The sequence below is a fragment of the Ambystoma mexicanum genome, chromosome 8 (genome assembly GCF_040938575.1).
Source record: "Ambystoma mexicanum isolate Mex_15411 chromosome 8, UKY_AmexF1_1, whole genome shotgun sequence".
NCBI classification, from domain to species: domain Eukaryota; kingdom Metazoa; phylum Chordata; class Amphibia; order Caudata; family Ambystomatidae; genus Ambystoma; species Ambystoma mexicanum.
In genome coordinates this window covers 1,176,864,304-1,176,888,532 of record NC_090929.1, presented here as the reverse complement: position 1 = coordinate 1,176,888,532, position 24,229 = coordinate 1,176,864,304, and the positions used below count along the sequence as shown (strand labels likewise).

Sequence of the window (24,229 nt, the reverse complement as noted above, 5' to 3'; positions counted from 1 at the left end):
ACTTAATAGCACTTGTCTTCTCAATGTGTTGAGTATACTTATCTTTGTAGTTATTCTCACTCTTACAAACTCTTGTAGTGTCACTGAACAAGTAGGCTGAGTCCCATATTTATTTCCGTTCTTACAAACACTTATTTTGTCACTGGGATGAGTAGGCTGAGTGTGTACATCCCTCTGTATCCCTCTCCGGGTCTCCTGCATCTCATGTTCCCTTCTTGTTAACAGGCTAACATCACTGGATCTCTCTTCAGGATCAGGATAACTCTTTGCATCAGAAAAGCTCCTGTGGCCATGCCGACTATTTCTGGTTCTTCTGTGTGGCCTTGCGTAGCCATGGCTGCAGCGGTCTCCGCGCTGTTACTGGACTTAGCAGTCACCGCTCACTCTGTTCTCCTTTTCTCTGGGTTCTCATCCCTTGCATGACATAGAGCTGCTTTCTCTGTGCCTTTTCGGTAAGCCCACTATCCAGGTCCTCATAACAGAGGATCTCTCCATTCTCATCAGCTCCCAGCTCTTCATAGGTTCCAACTTCCCGGGCTTAATTATCCATTTTATGTCCTTCTTCCATTTTTCTGGGTCCAACCTATCGTAACATTAAAGTGCTTTCTCTCTCTTCATCGCAGTTTGCTTAACTTTAGCCTATGAAGAGATCTGTATTAGTCGCTCTTCTGTCTGATTTTGGCAGACATTTGTTCAAAATGAATGTTAGGGGTAATATCACAATAACAAACAGTGGCTTGCTCTGATGGGCTTCTCTGTAGCATGGATGTGATTTACGGTCCACAAGAAAGGATGTTTGGGAGTTCCCTGATGGAATGGTAGTCCTTATCCCCAAAAGCGTAATATCTCTCTGTGAGGTCCCACTTACCACAACACCTAGGGGGAATGTTGCATGTAGGGCTGACTTTCAAAAGCCTCACAAGGAAGTGACTAAACCCTGTGATTCATCACGATACCAACATAAATACATCCTCTCCTCTCGTGACATCATTCAGAAGAGGAAGGGCCCTGCAACTGGTGGACTCGATTTGTGAAGTGAAGTGGGAGGGCAGCTCATCCTTTTATTAGAAAATAATAAAAACACGTTCCTATATTCAGTGGGTGAACCAACATCATGTGCATTCTAAATTAATAACTCTGTCAAGATAAAGTGGTTGGCATAGCACCCTCACTGCATCTGCACTGAAAAATAGAAGGAAACAACGGACTATTACCCCTTTTGATTTTCTCACTTCAGAACTACATGCTTACCATGACTTAACTCTTGCCCCTCCACTTCGATCACACCCATACCCTCTCAGCAGGGTCTGACGTGGGCTAATTTATGGTGAAAACTCGTTACTAATCAGTAAACATATAGTAAGTAATTATGGCTCTAAGAGAGCTCTGATGGTGGCTCTACATTCAGTAGTGAAGCACTCGCTCGTGGACCCCCTGTCATTCGCGTACCGTGTGGACACCGCCGTGTGTATTTTCGAGATTCATACTAGAGTAGTGATCCTCTGTGGATGTATCGCTTCGGCAGTTTTTGCATCGCATGCTACAAACAATAAAGATCTGTCTATTGTATGGCGCAACTGCCGGTTTTTGCCCACTTTGGAGGTTAACACCTTGAATGTATCAGTCATAGTGGTCCCTCGTTGTTAAGCAGAGCGATTTCAAAAGAACGACTTAATTTTGTTCTAGTCTACATCCCAGCTTAGAACATACAGTTACAGGTGGCAAACTATTTGACAGCCTTCTCTAACTTGAGCAATCCATGTTGTGAGCCCCCACGAGCACCACGAGAGGTTGCACGTGCACATCATACTGTTCCTCTCACGGAGCAATTGTTTTTACTAATTGGGATTCTCGTGATTACTACAGCCCTCCTGATGAATGTTCTATGATTAATTCCCTAAGAACAGAAACATGTCGAGACATTTTCCTGGATTGGCACAGGGAAAGAATAACTTCTGTTATCTAATAATGATTAGAAACTGATACAGTATCAGCTAGACGTTGAATGTATCTTGCACTTTATGTTAATAAACCATTTGATTGCTAATGACGAATTCCGTTGTTCTTTATGTGATGATCTAGTAAGATCTTTTTGTATGTATTTAGCATTTGTGGGAAGTGACTAATTGTGTGTCTTATTAACTCTTAATGTGTATTAAATTAAAATTGATATATGGGTATCTTTCGAACCTATTTGGGTGTGCAACCTGTCTTTTGAGCTCTGTCTCTTTCATAATTTGATGTGACCCCCCCAGGTATAGGCAGAGTAGACACTTTTTCCATCCTGATTGGTGGACTGGTAACTACCAGGATTCCTTCCCTATTAACAGGCGTTCTATCCTCCACCATGACACTGATTATGTGGCCTCTAAGTTATAGATCCAGGGGGAGGAAAGGAGCCGCAAGGTGGAGCAATTGCTACCTTTAGCTGCCCCTCAGTGACATCCATACTCGTCTCTAAAATCTGTACATCATAGATGGCAACTAATAGCATAGATTCTCCGAAGAAAGCACCACTTCATGGGGATCTCAAAGTAAGAGGACTTCAGGTAACCCAGAGCCCCGGGATCTGATCTAGGGCTTTCCTTTCTCAACCACTTGCATTTTGGAAGTTGTACTCTTAGGCAGTTCAACTGAATAAAATTAAGTATATTAAACCTACAGTAAAATCAAAGACCAGGATTGGACTAGGGCGGCCTCCAAATAAATTCATCTACTAGCCCCACCTCAAAGAGAGTACACTATTTCTGGAATGTAGTTACGCTATACTTCATGCATGCCAATGTGCTCCATTCATTTTGGGTTTTGTTTATCCACTCCATGTTATGTTGCCTTTTGAGACTCCTAGACTGACCACTAGAAATTGAGTACTGCGGTTCCAGAAAGCAAAGAAAAAAACAAGACTGTACAAGCAGCTGCTGAATGGAATGGGGTGTTTCAGATAATATATTCTACCTCTGACTGAGTGTGTGTTTCAAATATGGCTTGTCGAGAATAAATGCTGGTTTATTATATGCCTCCCCTTTTTTAGATCTTCATATCCAATGGGTAAACTGAAACAAGTCGGAGTGTTTTAGCCAGTTGCACTTTGCATGCAGGGTCTTGTAGGCTCACCTTGAAGGTGGCCCCCATGGTATGGAGCGTGTACCTTGTACTTCCTTGTCATAAGCTCTCCTTGTACGTACGTTTTTAAACACGATGGGCCGGATTCACAGAGTCCTCTCATAAAGGTGCAATCCCATTGGAAAACGCTCTGTGAATCGGGCCCAATATGTGCTACAATTTTCCGTAACATGCCATTCCCAACACTGCTAGAATTGTGGTTAAGACTCATCATTTGGTGCCATTTGTGGGCTCAGGAGTAATCCGTTTTCGATATTCTGGCCATCACGGGAAGCGATTCTATAATTATCTTACTGCTTCCAAAGAAGTTTAAGAAGATTTCCCATTTTTCTGTATGAAAAAAAAAGGTCTTGTTCATTCTTTGGTTGCACTCATTGACCACCATCTCATTAAGCAGACTTCAAAAGCCTATTCATGTACCATCTCAGCTTGATAGTTTCTATTAGTCCACTACAAGGTATCAATTTGGTTTTAATATCTAGCAAGCAGATCTACGTGATTACTGCGTGCCGCGTTTTACGGAATCCGAAAATGTCCAATTTCAATACAGCGGTGTGCAGCAACCACTCGGATTGAAATGTGCTGCTTTCCCCTACCCCCGACACCCACCCTCCCCATTTACCTTTGCCTCCTAACATTTACCTACATTTCCTCGTCTTCATAGTCCCCTCGTCCATCCCCTGAGACGCAAGTCTCCGTCCACTAATGTGGGTAGGGACGTTCGTCGTGGGGCCCATTTCCTTTTTTCTTTTTTTTCTTCTTTTTAGTTTTTCTGGCGGCGCACACCCGCACTCCTCTCATTGAAAGGGGGGGACACCCCTGCATCCCCCGATCCCATTATACCTAACACAGGGAGCAGGGACACTCTCGCGACCCCTGTTGGGTATAGTGGGAATCGACATTTTGGATCATGACGAATACACAGTAATTCGCCATGTTTTTTTTCTCTGTATTTTGGAGCAGTACCTACCGAGCTTTACCAAAGCCAAGCGTGGTTGCTATGCAATAGGCAGGAATGTACTCACCCATCACGTTTTAACTTTACAATTTGCACACATTACAATCACCACCTCTAATTGTCTAAATAAAAATCGTGTTAAGTTACCATGTACATGCTCTCCCACCAAGACGTCCCAATGCTGGCTTTGGCGTGTTATGCATTGGTGATATGGGCATGTACGCTATTGAAAGGGAACGCCTCGATTGGTGGTTTTTTCAAGGAAAGTAAACATCCTCTGTACCAATCTGCGGTTTGGTGAACTTTCTCCAGTCACAGCTATACAGGTGTCACTGGGCTTCCATCTGAGCAGTCGGCAGACATGGTCGAACGTGTAAACTTTGCAAGATGGTGTTATGCAGCAGATGTGATCTATGTCTTGAAGAGATGTAGTTATATAATGGGAAGCCGCTCTCGAGCCCGCCGGAGCGATCGGCCTGTTTTATAAATTGATAGCTTCGCCGGCAAATCCCAAGACCACTTTACAAAGAACAATGAATATGGTTTAATGAATCAGGGAGAGAGGCGGGTGGGGGAGGGGGACACACTTCCTGGGCAATGATGTCCTCCAGGCGTCGGGTCTCCGAAAAAGAACAGAATTACATCAATATCTGATCACAGTGTTTAAATTGCTTTTCTTGTATCTGACAAGCTTTATGGAAAATGTCTCCAACAGAGCACCTGTGTTGAAAGCCAAATGAAATGCATTATGAAATATGGCTCGGCTGCATGTGCAGGTATAACCTTATGTGCAATTCAGGCAAAGTGGGGGATTCAATTTGAAGATGTCATTTGCTGCAATTTGATGATTATGATTAAGGAACCATACGAAGCTCCTGCATGACATTCTGTGGTTTTTATTCAATCGAAAGATGTCACATTGTGCGGACTGTTAACATGTCCTTGTGGTATTCGAAGTGGTATTAGAACAACTTCAATTGGGGATTTGGAGTAATAAGGAATTAAAATGTCAGAAAAAAATAATGATCCGTTGGCTCTTGTTATTACAAAGTGTTATTTGTTTCCTTTAATACTTATTCACCAAACTATTTAGTGTGATTTTATGCCATTATTATTTTTAAATACTAGTGCATGACATTAATAATCGACAGTGGACTCTGCAATGCAAAAAGACACATGTGCCAGATAACACAGTCATTTATACGGTATGCCATACTCCGCTCATGTATAAACACTGCCATTTTAGTTATTACTTAACTGTCATTACACCACAGATTGGCTCATTTCGAATGAGCCTATTATTGTACAACAAAGGACCACAACCAAGGCTCTCTTTGCAGATATGTTTAATTTTGATAGTTTATTGACAAGGTAAGGACAACATTGGAATCTGGTGCGTTTGTGTGCTTCTTTGCCATGTTCTGCCCCAACCTGTAAATCATTCGATATGTCAGCTGCCATGTGTGTGCACTGCAGCTAGCTTTACAAAGAATTCTAATCTGTTAGAATTTGAAATTAGTAATCTTCAGAGTCCAAAACGACTTCTCTTAAAACCTATTAATCCAAGCCTTTCTCTAACAGAAACAAGTGAACAGGGTGTTTGTCAGGATGTTAGGTTGTCTAAATATAAAGTCTCTTGCCTATTTTTACAGCTCCAGTTACAGATATTCGTGTTGTGCTTGAGTGCTGTCTTGAGACTCCAGACCTGGCTGCTTGTGTCTCTTCCCAGTATAGGTGGAACTCGGTCTTTCTCCCTTTGGAGGTGATTTTTCTGCCTTCTTGCTTCCCGATCTGGGGTTCTCTCACTCTCTCCCCACTCCAGGGATTTCCTCCTGCTCAGTCCCACACTTCTGTTTCTTTCAGTCTCTCCCCACTGTGGGGCTTCTCTCCTTTTAATTCCCAACTCTGGGGTTCTCTCACTCTCTCCCCCTCTAGGGATTTCCTCCTTCTCAGTCTTCTCTCTCTTATTTCTCTCAACTGTGGAATTTCTTTGCTCCCCACTCTAGGCTTTCTTTCTTCTTACCCCCGGCTGGACTTCCTTCTCTCCCCAGTCTGGGGCTTTCCTACTTCTCACTCACCTCCTCTGGGGTTCTCGATCTCTGTTTTCCCCACTCTGGTATATCTTCCTTAACTCCCCACTCTGGAGTGTTCCTCTTTCACACTCTCCACTCTGGGGATTTCTTCCTCCTTGATCCCCACACTGCGATTCACCTTTTTCATATTCCCCACTCTTCTCTCATTCTTGCCATACTGTGGTGCTCTTCTTTCTCTTTCTTGCTTTGCAGGCCGCCTCCCATTCCACTGGAGCCACTGCATAACTGATTGTGTTGATCGGTACTCTTGGGAAGGGGTCTGCAGTCTGATTGCCCCTCTCTTGCTGCAGAGCCGCTTATGTGACTTGTCAACTGGTCTCTGCATCAGCGACTCTTCTCTACCACTCGTTTGGTACAGGGATGTGTAGACAGCTTCTCATGTGTGTTTTGCTTCCCCCCACCAAGGTACTGCATCCTCATCCTTGCCGCCTCTCATGGCTGCTCTGGGTCGCTCAACTGTGGTGCTTTGCTGCACTCTCCCAGTGCATGTCATTGGAGGGCATTCCACTTCTGGTGTTCTCTCTCTCTTTGAGTGGCCACACCCCATCTGGGCTTGGTTAAACTCCACAAGGCCTGTGGAGTCTCTTTCCTGATTTGTTCCTCTAGGGGGCTGGTTTAGTCACTGCTCTGCAGTCTTGCATGGAGATTGGACATAGGCCAGATCAGAAGCCATGTCAGCCATTATTAAAATGGGTATAGAGTTAGCATACAACCTAGCCCCCAGAAAGGTGTTGGTGTCTGGCGGGGGTAGGTATGGTGACTTGTATCTCTCACTGCGATTTACCTGTCTCTTAAGGGAGAGTCACCTCTAGTGGAAGCCCTTTTATCTTGTCGCTTATGGTTTCTTAAGCATAGCAGGATAACCTCCCTAGTCACTGCGGGTGGCTCCCCCTTGGGGAGAGGTTACGATCTGCCTGGCTTCTTCACACTATGCTATTTTGAATCAACTTTCCAAGACAAACTGGCTCATAGAGCAAAAATGATGGTCTGAACGTCTACCCACTCTAAGACAGGAAACTGCCAGCATCTCCACCCATCTCTACTGTTGCAGTGTGACAATCTTAAATTTTACATCGGTTCACATGGCTGACACACTTCTCTACTAAATTCTTTCATGCTCTGACTAAAGGAGTGCAGTAATGATGCTAATGTGTTTTGATGAGTTGTCTCTGGGAGTATGCAGGCCGGCAGGTACCCATATCTCAGAAAGGCATAGACACATTAATACATGGTACCATTTAGAGACTGCTCTCATTTAAAAAAAAAATGTATATATAACAAGGTTTTCCATTAGTAAACTTTTTTTTTACCAAGGCGGAAAGATGTTGCTGAGGAGGAAACAATTTCTTCATTGGTAGACTGTCACATGTCAATATCCCATTCAAGGGGATATGTTTTCTTTGAAAAATAAAATGTTTTTCGGACTATTTCCCAAAATAATCATTCTCATTTATCTTAATGTCAACATTTCTGTAAGCATTTTCCTTGCTATGGTTGGCCGCCATTTTGAGAGATGATTTCAATCCCTTAAGTGGATTTAAAATTAGATGCGGATAGGAAGTTCTGGAGATCTATTACAGCAGCAAATAGGCAACAAGGTACTATTGTTTTTCACTTGTACACCAATTACTGTACTCCTCTGCTCATTCTTCACATCTAGAACAACCAAAGTTATTGATGCTACTATTCAGGAGTAGTAGCAGTAACCTTCCCAGTAGCAGTAATATTACTTGTATTGCCAGTAGTAGACCATTTGGTAGCAAAAGCATTTGAACTAGCAGAGCAACTTCACCTAGTAGTACTACTGGCAGACGTATCCATAGTGTGAGGTATTTTGAGCCCCAGGTTACAAATGTTCTGCATCAGGCTAAGTCAGGCCCAAAGGGGTGGAAATATGGAAAAACAATTGTTGGCTGCCAGAAAAAAGCCCATTAGCGAGGCCTCATTCAACCATTATGTGACTGAGGCACTGAAATGCAGCTTTGCCAAAACAAGAACTGCTATGGAGAACTCTATACATTCTGCAACTTTGATTGACCAATTAACATATAGACGAAAGTCCATTGCCAAATAATTCAAAGGCACACTGTAATGTAAGATTGAACACTGTTAGCATGTGGCAGGTCTAATCTAAAGAAAAGGAAATGCAACACGATAAAAGCACAATTTTCTGCTCATAAGAACTAACTTAAAGTTGTTCCTGGATAAGGGAAATCTCGCCCCATCAAATCACAGAGTCGAGCACTACTCACTGCCCCATTACATTTGCCAGACTCAGTCAGCCCTTTTTGTCGTTTAGCAGAACCATGATGGGGACGAGCTTGGGCCTGGGAGAGATGTGTATGGGGGTGGCATGGTGTCCACTGAATCAACAAAAGTACAACCCAATGACATGACCTTTCTAAAAATACTCAAAACTTAGCTTAGATTTGTGGAGGATCGAGGGCTGAATGCCAAATAACATGCAACAGAATGCAACATGGTTCCCCGGGACAGAGTGGTGCTAAACAGATAATGAACACATGGTCAGGTCATTAGCCCAGGAAGAAAAGTGAAGATTGTTTTATTGCAGGCTAAGTCAACAGAAGAGAGTCAAGGCCTGGCCACAGGTCTTGGGAACAGAACTATGCTATTTAATTGACTCTAAAAGTATGCATCTAATTAGAGACTTCAATGGGCCTCTATGGAAAGTCATATTGTACCCATAAACGTGGACATCCTTGACAACATAGATGGTGCATAGATTTCCGGAAAGCACATTTAGGGCACTATCCGTTGAAAGGACTTCCATCTGGTAGAATCTGGTAGCTTACTGAATGAAATACATGCCTGTAAAATATCATGATCCTAACTTAAATCCTGCCGACAACAGACAGATTTCATTGCGAGCAGTATGATCAAATTAATTTAGAAATATCTAGGTTGTGAACCTTATTTGCAAATTGGAGAAAAGTGTCATGTTAGAGATGTTTAACTTAATATTTCTGTTGTTCGGAAATGAAATTTCAGATGGATGGAGAAAGAACTCCCAGAAATGGGGCCTGGAGACCTGTTGACCTATCATTGGGAAGAGGCTGGGCCTTGTTAAGGGGTAAAAGCAATAGATGTCCAATCAGAATTATTAGCCAATGAGCCGGGCATCCTAATTTCGATTTTCTGCGGGGTGGCAAGGAGGTTTTAAAAGTGTACATACAGTGGGAAAATTCAGGGGAGGAAGGAGGTACTAAAATCGGAAGAGAGTGCCATCCCTAAAAGAGGCAGACAGAAGGGCTGAGCCAGGAGTGCCATCCATAACAGAGGCAGACCGAAGGGATGAGACTGGAGTGCCATCCCTAACAGAGGCCAGATATGAAAGGCATAACCATCAACCCTGAAGTGGGAAAATGGAAAAACAGACTCCCCTCTTTCCCCTCTCACACCTGGCCTAAATGTTCACGGCCCAAGCACCCGCCACGAGAAGAGTTTGCCCATCTACCAGACGACCAGATACCCTGGTACAGGAACATAAGGATGTGTCCATCTGCCTGCCCAGCAGCCCGCCCTGTCCATGCCGATGCCTGCGGCATGGATCAACTGGACTAAAACTATACGTCGTTAGAGATGCCATGACGACCTAGCCAACGGATAGCACACCTGTGCCAACATACACACTGGACACTCCCGCACCAATCTACATGAAGAATATACTCAGTGCTATGACGTAGGCGACAGACATACTCACGGACGTGCATCTTTATTATTTTCCACATAGGCTTTCAAAATGCAGAAACGCAAGACGCACCATGAACTCATCTAAAGAGCTTGCTTACGCTTCTCCTACACGTAGGTGCCATAATGAGGATTATAACGAAGACACAATACTGGTTGTAAGACAATACGAGTCTATAACCTAAAGCGCCTGTGCACCAGACGGTTCCGCCTATACACTAGGCCTGAGTAGGCCGCAAGCAAGAGCTCCCGTAGACGTTAACAGAACAAGAGTCAGGTTGCTGATCCTGCAGAATGAGCCTGGGGAAAGCAGACAGCCAAGGTCGTAATGTTGCAAACCCACATTCCAAAAGCAGATCATCAAGGGCACGATGTTGCAACCTCACACGCCGTGCACCAACATCAAAGTCGCACCTGCAATTAAACCAGGCACACAGTGGAAAAACAATATTAATTGTGCAGAATTCTGCCTCAAACACGGTCCCATCCCACGTGACCAAGCTGAACCTGACGAGATGCCAAGCCCAGGAGGAAAGAGGCGTCTGGATCCCTCGTTACAAGACACAGGCAGATACACTTGAAAGGATCAATGGACATCTGCGACAGTGGGAGTAGTCGGCCGTCCAGCTCATGAATAAGTCTTCACATTGTCTACATGTACCAATAGTGAAACATTGTTGCAAATTGCAGGTACACCGAGAGCTGGGAACAGCGATGGTCCCAGGCTGGGAAGCTCACGGGCACACCAATCAGAACATGGGACTCTTATCACTGACGACAGTAATATTAACCAATCATTAGGAGTCCTCATGTAACAATTCTCATGTATCTAATTGTAGGGACAACCCAGATATATCACCTGACTAACCCTCGGCCATTCATATTATTCTCTATACGTATGCTATACTAACCCTACCACTCGAGCAACCAATTAGGAGTGGCGATAGGTTTTTTGTTAATTTTCTAGAGTGACGCAGGTAGCGCGTCATACTACAGTAAAAAGGGCCTGCAAGCCCCACGATTGTGTGTGTGTCAGGTCAGACGCGTATGATCCTTGACCCATCCCTGCCGTTTGTGTTTAATAAACAGCAGAGTCACATTGCTTCTTGTGTGTGTCTCATACTCTATCTCCTTTGGGATATACGGGAGGAGTTGGGGCCTCCCTGCCCGGAGGTCTGCGGACGGCCCGGCCGACCCCGGCAGAATTTCCCCCGACAAATTGGAGGCACTGCTGAGATCGGTTTAAGATCGGCATTTTTACTTTTGCTTTTTCCAGGCACTCCAGTTGCGAGAAGGCCCGGCGGCGCGGCCCCCTCTGCCGTCGCCCCCTTCTGAGGACTACAGGACCGTCGCGGAACTGCGAGAAGACCGGACAGCGCAATCCGAATATTGGCCCTCGGGAGCCGGTTGAGAAGTATATCGCCCGCGGTTGGCGAGTGTCCAGACGTGGTCCAGACGAGGGGAGGTGGCGAGCCGCTTGGAGGGGTGCACGCAGTCGAGCGGCCCCGCATCAGGAGAACTTGGTGAGCATGCCACGCACAACAAACAATGTGAAATTGTGAGGGAGGGGGGAGGAATTAAATACGGGAGTCGGGAGGTGTTGCACAGGTGAACGGCGAAGGTTTGATAGTTTAGTGTCAGAAATAGAATGAATGATAGTTGAACAAGCGCGAGAGCAGTTGGCAACGTAACGCGAGAGAAGGGGGCGGAGCGCGAAAACATCAAGTGCGGCCGCTCGTAAACACTGATTGGCCTAGGCCGCGACTACGTGTAAGGGTGTGTGTGGGTTCCTATGATTTGGCATTTATTGATCAATGAGTAGATGAGGATCCCTATTGTTCGAGCAAGACACTCGATAGGTAGATGACGTTTCCCTGTAGGCGGTAGCTAGTTAGTTGCCTAAATACGGAAGATAATTGGCTGGTTAAGCCCTCCTGTCGAGGGGCGTATCACACGCGAGGCGACGCAGCGTGCGCAGTCCGATTATATTGTTGATTTGATTACCTTGTTCCAGGAGTGACAGGAAGACAGCTGTGGGGTTAATGGGGGTAGATTGCAGGTGTATTCTAGATTTAAAGAGTATATGAAGAACTTACCAGTAGCTCTACGTGATCGGTGACGTCACCAATAGGGTTTTCATAGTATATCGCAAACACGAGGCATCCTCGTTGTGAGAGTTTTGAGGAAGAGAACGGTGGTAAGGGAGTGGAAACGGAGATAAACGGTGAAACGAGTTGATCGAGAAAAGGCGAAACGGGGAACGTGGCTGCGCACGGAGAACGCCGGCCACGGCAAGTGTAGAAGGGGGAGGAGCACGTGAAAACAGGACGACTGTATAAGAACGTAATAAGGGGTACGCAGCCGCAGGGGGCTGCGTACGCTTCGGCCGCAAGGGGGCCGTAAGGGTGTTGTATAAAGGAAGAAAGGCAGTGGAAAATGTACAAATGTAACATACTATATTTTTATAATTTTCCTTAAGCGGACTATCGTAAGTCCCCAGACTTACGGGGCCAGGTAACGATATAAGGCTGTATATTGTAAACTACTAGTGGGATAAACTGATACCAGATTAAGGGAGGGTAGCGAGTGGAGCGCTACTATGTCATACGGAACAGGATCGGGAGGGTGGGGGAACACCCTCACCACGCCACTACAATACATATGCACAACACTGCCACCCCATAGGGAGAAACTGATTAAGTATAGCATAGAATGGACCCAGGGGACGGATAACAAAATGCTAACACCGTGGCCGCCTAACGGTAGCTTCGATCCATATGCCCAACATTCACTATTAAATCATCTGCACAATACATATAAAGGGAAGAAGTTGGCAAACCACATGGAGGTGTTTAACTTATGGAGGATGTTCCAGGGGTCCCGACCAGGACCAAATGGAATATTCACTATGGGGGAAATACCAGAAGAAACAGAGATTAAGGAGGAAGGAGAGGATGGGAAACAGGGGTATGAGGACCCAAAGAACACGGGGAATAGAGGTGAGGGAGGAGAAAAGAATAATAAAGCAGATGAAATAAAAAAGGAACTGAGCAATGATATACCCATAGTAGCGGGAGTAAAAACAGAGGGAGGGGGGTTGTACCCTTTAAGAGAATTGGGAGAAATAGAAAGAGGACAGTTAAGGGCGGCTGAGGGATACTCAACCCGGCATACAGCCCTCCACCATATGTGGCTCATAGGAAAATGGCAGCAGGGGAGGCGAGGACTGGAGAAGACCAGACTGTGGAGATAGGAAATGATGAATGGGTAGCTGCACAGATATTATTAAAATTACGAGGTTCATTAACAGGAGAAGAGAGGGAGATTGTGAAGAAAACAGACGAGGATAATACCAGGGAGAGTGAATTGAGGGGGGAAGAGCTGTTAAGACAAAAGGAAGAGATTTTGGAGGAACGATTAGCAAAACTAAGGGATGAACAGAATGAATTGACCAAGCAGCTTGAGAGGGAAGAGAGAGAGAGAGCGAGGAAAAGGAAAGAAGGTAAGAACGAATTGGAAAAAATAAGGGAACGAACTGAGGAGCAAAGGAGAGAAGCTGACAGGGTAAAAGCAGCAGCAGAAAGGGTATCAAGAGTAGTACTGCGGGAAAAGAAAAGGGAAGAAGAAGAAAGAGAAAAAGAAATGGCAATATGGAGGAGGAGGTTACTATCAGAATCAACTAAGAAATACGAAGAAGAGAGGGTGATGGAGAGTATAGTAGAAAAAGAAAGGGCGAAATGGGAGAGGGGAGAAAGAGGATGAGAGAATATTAGAACAGATGAGAAGTGAAGTGATGGAGGAATTGAAAAGGAAGAGGGAGGAAAATAATAAGGAGATGGAGGAAAGGTATGAAGGAGAAAGAGGAGATAGGGGAAGAGAGAGTGGAAGATGGGGGAATATATATGATGACACAGAAGTAGCAACAACATCAGCACAAAGGGGAGCGGTTGACAAAAGAGAAAGAGGAGAACTGGACCTAATAGATTTACAAACAGTAATGATCAAGGGGAAAAAGACCGAGTGGGGGGTGCCGTTTATAAATAGCTTTTGTAGTGAGGAAGAGAGAGTGGAAAGTGAAGGGAGGAAGAGTGAAAGGGAAAGCTTAGATAAACTATACATCACCCGGACCAACATGGACTCACCATGGATCAGTAGGAGAAAGGATGAGATGGAGAGAAGTGAGGAGGGAAAGACAGGAGTAGAGGAAAGACGGGCAAATGAGGACGCAACATCCCCATCCCCATCATCCCCATCACGCCCTCCCCTATCGCACCCTACATGCTCAACCACCTCACGTTCGTTACGCAAAATAAAACTAGCGCCCTTCACCGACGAACGGACACCCTATACATGGCGGCTTAGAAACCTCCCTAGTCGCAGGCAGGTAGGAGGTATACACATGCCCACATTAAATACAGACAAAGATGGAGAAGAAGGAGGTATCAGCAGGGGAAATAAAAACGAAAGTGAAAATGTGGAAGAAAAGGAAGAGGAGGAAGGGTGTGAGGATTCAATAATATGGAATACAAAGGGTGAAACAAGACATAATTTAATGCCACTTTTGGAGAGAGGTGGGGTTAGACCACAGTATGTTCCTTGGAAGCATACCGATAAAGAAAATATAAAATGTAGGCTCCCATCATTAAGTGGAGGTGCGGTAAATGGATATATGAAATGGAAAAACACACCGCAGGACAGAAGCTAGCAGTAGGAGATGTAAAGGGCCTTTTAATATCAATATTAGGGGATAGAGCGGATGACATATGGAAAAGAGCGGGATTTCATGGGGTAACAAGAACAAATACATCGCACGATGGGGCACCGTTCGCAAACTGCAGACATGCACTATGGCAGGCATTGAGGGTACAGTACCCAGACACATCAGATATATGAGCAATTACATCCTGCAAAATGCATGAGAACGAAGATCCTGTTGATTATATTCAGGAAATCCAAGAGAAGTGGCGCATGGAAACTAGAGAACAATGGGATAAAACACCAGCAATATTTTACCATATACTGGTACAAGGGCTCCCGGAAGGAGTTCAGAAACAACTAAAGAAAGTAGTGGGAATGGAAGCAAAACCATGGCCCGAAATACAACTGACTATAGTGCATCATTGTAGGACATGGCAAGGAAAAATGAAACAAAAGGAAGAGGACAGGAAAACGGAAGAGGCTAAATTTGTACAGAAAAAGCTTACTAAGTACACAATGGAAGGGGCACTAATAACTACACCTACAACAATGACCCAAAGCCCCACACAAGTAGTGGCTGCACAAGATTCCTCACAAATACCACCTTCACAGATTACAACACAACAGGTGCCGCCACTCCAACCATACACGCCCAACATGGGAGGAGGATACCCAATGCAAGGAGCTGGATATTACAATTATAACAGGGGGAGAGGAGGACTTATGAGAGGGAGAGGGTACGGGTATGGTACCCAACCGCAGGTGGGAGGATTTAGAAATTCCTACCCCACAGGGCAACCAGTATACCAGGACAAAACAGGGAGCTTTCCATGGCAGAATAGGGAACCACCGGTGTGTTGGAGCTGTGGACTATTGGGGCACATGTCACGCACGTGTAGAGTTAGACCAGGAACACCATCATGGAGTAATCAGGGACAACCACGGCCCGCACAAGTACAGCAAGGCATACCACAACAGCAAATGTTGCCACAAGGAAATGAAAAACAACAACAGCCCCAAACATTTCCACAACAACAGGTAGCGATCACACAACAACCACAAATACCACAAACGCAACTGGGTAGGGTGACGGTTTTGGGACACAACCCTTATACCGGGAATGGCCAGTCGTTGTACCCCCAATAGGACAGCCCACAGACGGCCTTGGTGTGTCCCATCCTGTCAGTAACACCTAATAGTGCGGAGGAACCACGCATAGAGGTAACGATAGGTGACAAAAAATTATCATTCCTTGTTGACACCGGGGCGACCCGGTCTTGCATAAGGGAAGGTAAATTTAAGATGTCAGGTGAGACCATGAACATCCAAGGATTCTCTGGGGCTAGAGGGTTGGTTCACTTTACTGATAACATTCCCTTATCTATTGGAGATTACGATCTGTCAGTCCCACTTTTATATTATAGTGCTTCACCAGTAAATATACTGGGGAGAGATATAATGAACAGGTTGAATATGACGATCTCCTTTACTGAGGACGGCATAATTTGCTCTACTCCAGGGATTAACATGCTCACAGCACGGCAAATTATGCAGGCATACTGTGGACAGACAGCGATTAGGGCGGAGCCAGTAGATGGTGAACTCTTCCAGTATGGAACAGACATGGCAATTGCATGGATGCCAGGGATAGAAGGGAAAATATGGAGAAGGCCAGCAGCCTATCTGTTCAGACCAGAAACACCTGTTAATGAACCAGAAGGGAAGGTGGTTTCAATGGATATTGAGAGCATTATTGCAACAGCTGATTATATTGCTGTACATGCCCAAGACAGAGAAGGAAGAGCATGGAGGGCAGTGATAGCATTAGCAGAAGGATGTAGGCTCACCCAGGTGTCAGATGAAGAGCTGTTTTCAGATGAAAAGGAGGAAGGTGAAATGGTGTTTATGATGAGTGTGGAAATATGGCTAAGAGTGGCCTACAAACAAGTAGCACAGAAAATTGCAATGGCACTTGAGGCACCCGCGTGCACCCCGGTCCCTTTCTTTAAGGACGACATGTCAAAGGTACCCAAATCATTGTGGACTACTGGCCCCTATGACGTGGGCTGCATAAAAAGTATAGGGGGAGTAAAAATAAAATTGAAAAAAGGTGCAATACTCCCCAGAGTAAAACAGTACCCACTATCAAGAGAGGCAGATGAGGGCATATATGAAACCATAACGGCCCTTATAAATAATGGTATATTGGTCCCCTCAGAATCACCATGTAATACGGCTGTGTACCCAGTGCGCAAGGCTAAAGGAGGGTCTTGGCGCTTTATACAGGACCTCAGGCCCTTGAACAACATAGTAGAAGCGGAATATCCCGTAGCTGCAAACCCAGCCACAATATTGTGAGGCATTCCAGCAGAAGCATCACGATTTACAGTGATCAACCTTAAAAATGCTTTTTTCTCAATACCATTACACCCAGACTCACAAGATCTGACGAGCTTCACTTACAGAAACGCTAAGTGGAAGCACACCAGATTACCACAAGGGTATTGTGAATCACCTTCAATTTTCAACAGAGTGATACAGATGGATTTGGGTAACATTGAAGTAGAAAGCACGGTGTTGCAGTATGTGGATGACATAATAATTTGCAGTAAAAATGAAAAAACATGCAGAGAGGACTCATTAAAGATGTTGACAATATTGGCTGACAAAGGTTACAAGGTAGACATGGAAAAGATACAGTACTGTCAGGAACAGGTACTTTACATTGGTCAGCTTATATCCCAACATGGAAGAAAGATCGAACCACAAAGAGCACAAGCTATTTCGGCCACTCCAATGCCACAAACTGTAAGGGAACTGCAGCAGTTCCTGGGGCTCTGCAACTACTGTAGAGCTTGGGTATTTGATTACAGTTCATACATAGGACCCCTGCTTGAGGCGTTACGGGAAGCTAATAAAGGGGAGAACAAACTGGGGTGGACGAGGGAAATGAAAGAAGCTTTTGATGAATTAAAAGATGCAATATCAACTGCTGCTGGCATCCCCAGACTATGAGCGGCGATTTTTTATATTTTCACATTGCGACTCAGCAGTAATGAAAGCAGTGTTGGCTCAAAAAACAAGCATGGGCTACAAACCCGTAGCATTTTACAGTGGCCACTTAGATCTTGTAATGTTAGGCCACTTCCCCTGCGAACAAGGTCTCGCCGCAGCCGCTTTTGCGGTGGAGAAAGCATCAACGATAACCATGGGGTGCCCGACTACACTATTTGTGGAACATGCACTTTTTGCAATATTAAATAAACCTAAATCCACCCTAACCACGCAAAGAGCATCAGGTTATGAGATCATTCTATCCAGAGCTGAACTATCAATTGTTAGATGTAGCACGGTCAACCCTGCAAGGTTCCTAGCAGAAGTAATTGAGGAGGGAGACTATGCCCATGACTGTACTGAAACAACTGAAATGTACTCATGTACTAGAAAAGTTGAGGAAAACGCACTAGAGGGGGGTGAGCTGTTATTTATTGATGGGTCATCAACTATCGATCAGGGGGATGGTGTGAGGAGGACTGGGGCAGCAGTGGTGAAAATGATGGAGGTACCGGTGTGTGTGGCAGTGAAATGTGTACAATTACCACAGCATTACTCCGCTCAAGCAGCTGAACTGGTCGCACTGATCTTGGCGTTGAAGGAAAGCTTTGACAAACGAGTGACTATATATTCCGACAGCGCATATGTTACATCAACTGTCCACTCAGGGTTGTCGAAATGGAGAAGAAGAGGGTTTAGGAGAGCTGATGGCACCCCAGTGCAACATGCTCTCTTACTGGCTGAACTGATTGAAGTAATAAATGACCCCCAAGAACTAGCTTTAGTAAAATGCACCGCACACACCAATGGTGAAGACCACATCTCAAAAGGGAATGCAGCAGCAGACGCACATGCGAAGTATGCTGCATACTTTGGTGAGATATGGAACCCCCCAGAGTCACAGAGAGGGAGAGGGAGGGGAATAGCAAAAGAGATGTTGTTAAGAGAAGGGTAAACCCATCTCCCAGCCACACAGATTATGGAGCTACAAGCGGCTGCACCAATGGCCGAAAAGGAAATATGGGTAAAAAGAGGATGTACAATGTCCCCAACTGACGCACTATGGTGCCAGGGTGGCACTGGAAAGGTTGTAATACCATTGGCACTTTTGAACACTGCCCTGAGCCAACTACATCATCCAGCCCACACAGGCAAGGAAGTAATTGCAGCACGAATTAGGGAAGACGGGTTCTGCCCCGAGTTAAATTCGCATGTGTCGAATTTTCTCAGTAACTGTATCACATGTCAACAGGTTACGGCCGGCCACACTCTAAAGGTGATAAGAGGTACTATACCCCGTCCAGAGGGACCTTTCCGGCATCTCCACATTGACTATGTTGATATGATCAATATATGTCAAGGAAATAGGTATATGATTGTAGTAGTATGCCCATTCTCTAGGTGGATTGAGGCAGGGCCCTGTTCACACCCAGATGCATTTAGAGCAGCCAAGTTCCTAGTGAGAGAGGTCTTCCCCAGGTGTGGAGTGTGCGAGGTGTTAAGGTCAGACAATGGCCCACATTTTGCAAACGAGATGTTTCAGCACATTACATCGCTGCTGAACATTAAACATAAATTTGCATGTGCATACCACCCACAGGCCAACGGTTTATGTGAACGCCTGAATGGCCTATTAAAGGAGGCAATTGCAAAGATACAGCAAACAACAAAGAAGAGTTGGTTATATTGTCTTCCATTAGCATTATTTGAGCTAAGGAATAGGCCAGGGTCCGACCACCACCTCACTCCCCATGAGGTGGTTACCGGACGTCAAATGCGCCTTCCCCTAACGCCAACGTCAAGAGCATTTACCGACCACGAAAGCACTGCAAATGTTCTGGGTGATGAAATGTACCAATATGTGTCTTCTTTGATTACTAGTGTAGTGTTTGTGTCTCAACAGCTCGAGCGCACACGGGGCGGGTCTAATAGAAGCCAACAAGAAGACGCGGCTAAAGAACTGGAAAAGGAAGGACTGTGTAAGGTTGCTAAAGGTGACCACGTACTACTTCGCAACTTCAATAGGAAATGGAATGACCCACACTTTACTGGTCCCCATCTGGTAGAGGAGGTATCAACAAGAGCAGTAAAGTTACAGGACAAGCGTGCCTGGAACCACCTACACGACGTAAAGATCTACAGACAACAGACCCGCCCCAGCGCCACCAACAGGTCCATTGAGAGAACAGCAACAACATCGACAACAGAAGAAGGAAGTTCTACCACAGCCAGCGGCCCAAGTATTCCCATACCTTGTCACTCCCCAGACTGCCCAGAGACAATAACTGAAGAAGAAAGGGGTGATCCCCATCCAGCCCACCCCATGATCACACGCTCAAAGAGTAAAAGCATCGCCCACCGGTTGAACCCAAACACCCCCTGCACCCATTACAGTAGTAAATGAACTAAAGGACATTGCCTCGCACAAATACACATGTAAACACGTGAATGCTCTCTTTTCTTTTCTCTCGCACATGCAGGAACCGCGTATTATTGTATTGCTAAGAAAGTAGATAACTAACAAATTCACTGCCCAGGAGTAGATGGTACCCTCAGACGATAATTACCCAGAAGAATTGTCACACCAATTTGTATATGAAATAAAAAGGCCAACGTACCTGAAAAGGAAAAGGGTACGCGTCTACTACACAGCGTTCCTTTTGGCCATAGAATATTCGATGCCCCACCTCCATCCATACTTACCTGCCCTAAGAGATAGATCGCTTAGAGTAGCGTGGGAACAGCTCTTCGCTTGGGCACTGAATGACTATTTGATAGGGAGAGCTTAACAACTAACATTTAATAATCAGCATATTGAGAATTTTCAGGCGGGCAACTCTAACATCGCAAGAATTCGCTGCCGGACTGCAGCAAGGTAAGAGCAAAATGCCGGTGAAATTAGCATATGTAATAAAAGTAATAGGGATTTTGATAATCACCGGGTTCGTAGCTGCCTCTGTATGGCAGTACAGCTATGCTATCAATATTATTGCTGTACCCAAACCTAACACACCCCCATCCCCAGCTGCAACAGGTGTTACGTCAGGTGATATTAGCAAAATTGCGCACAAGCAGAATAGAGTACAACGCAGCACATACTCAGATAATAAAGGTATTGACAATTATATACAAGATTCAGCACACGTCTCAAACAACATATGGTATCAACACATGACCCGCATTGGTAAGCAGACAACAGAAGACAGCTGCTACGTTTGCTCATTAATACCATACGCCATGAGCGCTTCTCGAACATTTGTTGCCACAGAAATAGATGAAAAAACAGCACGGTGCATAATATACTTGGCACTGTTCCAAACGAAAGGAAGATTTCAAGGAACAGTGGTGCATATGACGTGGAAAACACGAGACTCATACCCATACGAAAACAACTTCCTCAAGACTTATTTGAGTTACCACAAGAGCAGTTTACATGCTGAAGCATTTAGATACATAACAAGTGGTCCTGCAAAAGGAGAAACAAAGAATGTAACACTGCAGTACTTATCATGTGATTGGTACGCCACTGAAGTTCCTGGTAAATTAGGATGCTGGGAGAGGCCACTGGTGACGATAACGGGGAAAGTATAGTTGGACAACAAATGGGAGATAGGAGTGGTTGGCAGCAACATGGTAACAAAAGAAACTATTTCAACTATCGATGCGCACAATCACAGATGCTGGACAACTTGGATCAAATACGTGCCTATGCTCACATGGATAGAAACGGATGAAGACCCGATAACAATACTGCCGTTGACTGCGCCTAAAGTATGCTACCAACATAAAGGAGAGGTGGACGTAGGATATAACACCAATTGTGGAAGCGTGATGGAGTTACCTGAGGGGGGAGCAGGAACAGCAGTGATAATGGACCATTACTGGGCCTGTGGAGAAAAGGCATATCACACGCTGCCCCCTCTGTGGAATGGTGTATGCACGATGGTGCACGTCAATGTACCATCGCTAGTGGTACCCCAGAAGCATGTGAATGTGGCAAACTTTCCCAAAATGGATGAAGGGGACAAGAGAAATAAGAGATCTGCATCGCCTCAGGGGGAGCCAGGGAACAGGACCAACGGCAATGATACTGTCCTAAACAGACGGAAAAGACAAGGGGAACCTCTGACAGGAAATTACCTATGGGGAAGGTCGGAAACGGCACTCACTTCGATTCCGCCAGAACACAGACTATTCAGCAGAGCAGCAATGTCCTTCTCCTCAATAATACATCCAGGACTGCAGGCTTACGCAAACGCAAAATGGCTCCAAATAACTAGATGGGAACTCATGATGACCATCAATTCTACAGTAAACGGATTCAACGCAATAAAAGAAGAGCTGCGAGCAATAAGGATGGTAGCACTGCAGAACAGATATGTATTGGACCTCCTCACCGCCATGGAAGGAGGAGTTTGCGCAAAGATAGGGCAATCATGCTGCACATTCCACCCTGCCAATGATGCTGACAACGGTACATTGACAGAAGCAGTTTCACAACTGGCCCAGTTGCACTCCAAAATGGTGGATGAAAGTAAAGGTGTGAAAAAGGATGAGAGCTGGTTTTCGCTATTATGGTCATGGATGCCATCTTGGCTGTCAGATGGACTGAAAATTATAGTTGGTTGTATTATTTTGGCTGGAGCTACACTGATCTTAATAAGATTTTGGAAAGCCCGGAAGGCACGCACCACTGACGAGTTGCTTGAAATGGTCGGTATGCACCCACTGATGCCAGCAGATGACGGCCAACACACAGGCATAATAATACAAGAGAGAGAAATTGCGCAACCAGATCATCACCAACCACCTGGACCCACCATCTGTGAAGGTCGAGAACCCAAGAAACCCCAGGAGTTACATAGGGAAATGGGTATACTGTACTCCTGGAGGAACCTGTGAATATATGTATTGGTCATTTGAAGATCATGTTAACCATTATGGACATTTAGGAGGAACAACTAAAGTGTGGAGAGTAAGAGGAGATAAAGAAAAGGATATGTTTGTGGTCGACAAGTCGACCAGAGGGGGGACTGAAGTGGGAAAATGGAAAAACAGACTCCCCTTTTTCCCCTCTCGCGCCTGGCCTAAAGGTTCACGGCCCAAGCACCCGCCACGAGAAGAGATTGCCCATCTACCAGACGACCAGATACCCTGGTACAGGAACATAAGGATGTGTCCATCTGCCTGCCCAGCAGCCCGCCCTGCCCATGCCGATGCCTGCGGCATGGATCAACTGGACTCAAACTATACGTCGTTAGAGATGCCATGACGACCTAGCCAACGGATAGCACACCTGTGCCAACATACACACTGGACACTCCCGCACCAATCTACATGAAGAATATACTCAGTGCTATGACGTAGGCGACAGACATACTCACGGACGTGCATCTTTATTATTTTCCACATAGGCTTTCAAAATGCAGAAACGCAAGACGCACCATGAACTCATCTAAAGAGCTTGCTTACGCTTCTCCTACACGTAGGTGCCATAATGAGGATTATAACGAAGACACAATACTGGTCGTAAGACAATACGAGTCTATAACCTAAAGCGCCTGTGCACCAGACGGTTCCACCTATACACTAGGCCTGAGTAGGCCGCAAGCAAGAGCTCCCGTAGACGTTAACAGAACAAGAGTCAGGTTGCTGATCCTGCAGAATGAGCCTGGGGAAAGCAGACAGCCAAGGTCGTAATGTTGCAAACCCACATTCCAAAAGCAGACCATCAAGGGCACGATGTTGCAACCTCGCACGCCGTGCACCAACATCAAAGTCGCACCTGCAATTAAACCAGGCACACAGTGGAAAAACAATATTAATTGTGCAGAATTCTGCCTCAAACACGGTCCCATCCCACGTGACCAAGCCGAACCTGACGAGATGCCAAGCCCAGGAGGAAAGAGGCGTCTGGATCCCTTGTTACAAGACACAGGCAGATACACTTGAAAGGATCAATGGACATCTGCGACAGTGGGAGTAGTCGGCCGTCCAGCTCATGAATAAGTCTTCACATTGTCTACATGTACCAATAGTGAAACATTGTTGCAAATTGCAGGTACACCGAGAGCTGGGAACAGCGATGGTCCCATGCTGGGAAGCTCACGGGCACACCAATCAGAACATGGGACTCTTATCACTGACGACAGTAATATTAACCAATCATTAGGAGTTCTCATGTAACAATTCTCATGTATCTAATTGTAGGGACAACCCAGATATATCACCTGACTAACCCTCGGCCATTCATATTATTCTCTATACGTATGCTATACTAACCCTACCACTCGAGCAACCAATTAAGAGTGGCGATAGGTTTTTTGTTAATTTTCTAGAGTGACGCAGGTAGCGCGTCATACTACAGTAAAAAGGGCCTGCGAGCCCCACGATTGTGTGTGTGTCAGGTCAGACGCGTATGATCCTTGACCCATCCCTGCCGTTTGTGTTTAATAAACAGCAGAGTCACATTGCTTCTTGTGTGTGTCTCATACTCTATCTCCTTTGGGATATACGGGAGGAGTTGGGGCCTCCCTGCCCAGAGGTCTGCGGACGGCCAGGCCGACCCCGGCAGAATTTCCCCCGACAACCCCTA

The 24,229-nt window shown here is 45.4% G+C and overlaps 1 protein-coding gene across 4 annotated transcripts in view; it reads right to left on the bottom strand.

The window, feature by feature from the left end:
* PCDH15 (protocadherin related 15) overlaps window positions 1–24,229 on the bottom strand; it is a 3,978,145-nt gene that overhangs the window by 2,545,594 nt on the left and 1,408,322 nt on the right. The gene's annotated exons all lie outside the window — the stretch shown is intronic.